Genomic DNA, 3,082 nt, shown 5'->3' on the forward strand with positions numbered 1-3,082 from the left:
CCGGTTTCTGCTCGACCTCGAGTGCACGTTGCGGGTCCAAGGTGTGGGGCGTGCGTCGGTCCGTTCCCGGCCTGAAGTCACTGAGGCCTCGACTTACCAGGATCCGCCTCCCCCACCCCCTTATTCCATGGCCGTTTTGCCGGGGAGACCGCTGAGTTAAGTCGCCCACAAACCTACATCTCGTCATGTACAAGGGACTTCCGAGAAGCATACAGTTAAATTACACTCAAATTTGGTGTTATTTAAGTGTCCTATCGTACGTCACTAATTCCAATAAACATTTCGAAGTTCAAAGAAACTTCAGACAGATGGCTATGCTAGGATTCGACAGTGCTGGGGCGCTCAAGAGCCGGTCCGTTGAGACCCGTGATGGGCTGGTGGACGGAGCGTGCAAATCAGCGATGCTTCTCTTCATCGAAAATTTCGAGGAACAAAATTTTGTTTCTATCAGCTTGGCATGCCCTGATCAGGTAATTCTCTATTCTTTTGGGGGGGGGGAAAACAATGTATGCTTGTTTGCTGAGTCCCTATCAAATCTGCTGACTAAACCTTTTAACACACACACTGTTCAGGTGTGCAACAACCTGTCTGAACATCCCGAGGAGGACGTTTTTAGTTCAGAGAGAGTTCGCGTCTCGCCTTCTACAACAGCAGCATCATGTCTATCATTCCTCTCATCTTTGTGCTCTTTAATGGGACTTGAGTGATAAATACGGAAGGAAGGTTATGTCAAAATCCTTTCGCTTAATCTTCGCTGTGTGTTTGTCAGATCTATAATACATATATTTTTCAGAATTTTTTTTTTCACTTATCCAACTAAATTGCATTATATCTCTTCCTTCTTAAAGTTTTACTGTATTTGGGTTGTGATTGGAACATGCAATTAACACATGTAAACTCAAGATTAATGAAATATATTATTGAACAGGTTCCTTTGCTGATGACGCTGATGGCCATGTCTGTAGCCGGAGATATCCTTGAGCACTGGCAGACGTCCTTGGCCCGTCGAGGTCATCTAACTCGTCACCGTCTGAGGCTTTGGGCGGCGGCAATGTGGCCGCTTGTCTACTGTGACAAGTTACATCAGGATATTTGCCCGAGAAAACTCGCCCCTCTCGCGTCAGCACAGCCACTCTCTGTGGTACCTCGGGGGTCCTGTGGGCACCCTGCTTGGGGCGGCTGTCATTAAGTACGGCGGCTACAACTTGGCTCTCCTGCTGGTCCTTGCTGGCCCTACCTCTCGGCCGTCCTGTACGGGGTGTTCGTCAATCAAAGAATCGCAGGACCTTTCGCCAAGACAATTTGCAGGTACAATAGAATCAGCCAAGCAAGAAGCAAGTCTCGACAGCGAGGATGTGTCCCAACTGCGCATGGCGTCCGTTTCTTCAACTGGCGCGTGTGGTTGAGTCCCTTCAAGAACGGCGTTCAGACAGCGCGAATGGCAACGGCTCGCATGTTCATCGGGGCCAATCATCCTCAGCAACATGCCTCCTCGCGTCGCTAGAGGTCATCAATCACTCTTCTTTACCTTGTATGGAATATCTGATTTCTCCCAGACTATACGTCGCGGGTAAAATGATAAGCAATCTAGGTCAGATGCAACTAACATGTTGTATGTTGGCAGGTTTCTTCATGTACATGTTCGTGCGTCGCGCCCTGCCTGGGAGGCCACCGACTACGGCTACTGGATCACCTTCGGAACCTGCTTGCGGTCATCGGTGAGTTGTGTGCTGTTTCCCTTTGTCCTCGAGATAGATTGTGACAGGTTTCTGGCTTGTCTATAGCACATGTTCATGTTCCACTTTTCATGATATTGAAAAGATTTACTTCTTGGTGTGATAAATTGTATGATATAATCTTCAAGGTTCTTTTCATTGCATAATCATGCGTCATCTTACCAAAGGTTTCGCTGTTTCTGGTGCCGATCCTCACCAAGATGCGTCTTTTGAATTACGACGCCTCGCTGGCCGTGCTGGGCTCCTTATCCATCACTGGTCTAATATTTGTGCTACAGTCTGGCAACGGCGTGTCTTCAAGGCGTTCCTCATGTGGTTGGGACCTCCCGTCGGCGTCTCTCCACGCCAGCGTCATCGCCATTTTAGATCGTTGTCCACCAACTTGTCAGCAAGAGGAGAAGGTGATGCAATTTTCATGACTTATTGCAACTTATTTTTGTCAACAGCACGTAGTCTGTAAGTTTGTTTCCTCTTAAGGAAGTTTGGTATCACGAGGTCCGCATCAGCGCAGTCCATGCCGCCATGAATGCCTGATGCCCATGGCCGCCTACGCCGCTATCCCACCCATTTACTACTGACAGTTTGACCACAGTTGCCAGCTTGCCCATTTCTTCTTCGGGCCTCACTCACGTGCTTATCATGATCATATCATGTCAGTGCTTGGGTAGCTCTGCCCAGAATGCCATGATGTATATGCAAAAAAATATATATATATTCTTATATATTGTTTTACTGGTTACAGTTATATTTAAACTGTGGATCTGTCGTCACTCCTAATATATTTTTGTCTTTCGTTCCCACAGAGTCTCCAGTGATGAGTTGCGTTTCGTCTTCTTACGAAGACAAGGATTTAGAATCCGGCGACAACAATACAAGAATCTTTTTCAAGGACTTCAGGAACAAATCCCAAACACGGTTCCTGAAATCTATTGAAAGGACTCTTAGCGGCCCTGTAGGCGGACGCCCTCAACAGGAGGCTACACAGAATGTAAATAATAAGGTTCAGTCAGTCGAGAGGCAGAACAACAGTTGCGACAGCAGTTGAGAGGACCACTACCGCGAAGGAAGGGGATAGATGTGAGCAGAGGCGCATGAAATAACTCTTAGGTCACGAGAAATGGAATGGAATGCACAGTATGGCGCAGTCATTCCTTCAGATTTTCCATTTGACAAAGTGATAGAAATCATCTCCGAATGGTGGAGAGTGTGACTGTGAAGCGAGAGATCACTGTAGCTGTATAGTTGACCAGAGAAAAGCCAGTTGTTTATTCCAACAAGATAGTGATACGCAGATCACTTCCTCGGAGACTCCTTGATAAGTGCCGAAGCGAGGTTTACTACGTTGA

The 3,082-nt window shown here is 47.2% G+C and overlaps 1 pseudogene; it reads left to right on the top strand.

Moving 5' to 3' along the window:
* The first annotated feature begins 308 nt into the window (after nucleotides 1–308).
* On the top strand, nucleotides 309–2,314 carry LOC119590414 (annotated as a pseudogene).
* Nucleotides 2,315–3,082: the final 768 nt, after the last annotated feature.

Source organism: Penaeus monodon, chromosome 27 (assembly GCF_015228065.2).
Source record: "Penaeus monodon isolate SGIC_2016 chromosome 27, NSTDA_Pmon_1, whole genome shotgun sequence".
NCBI lineage: Eukaryota > Metazoa > Arthropoda > Malacostraca > Decapoda > Penaeidae > Penaeus > Penaeus monodon.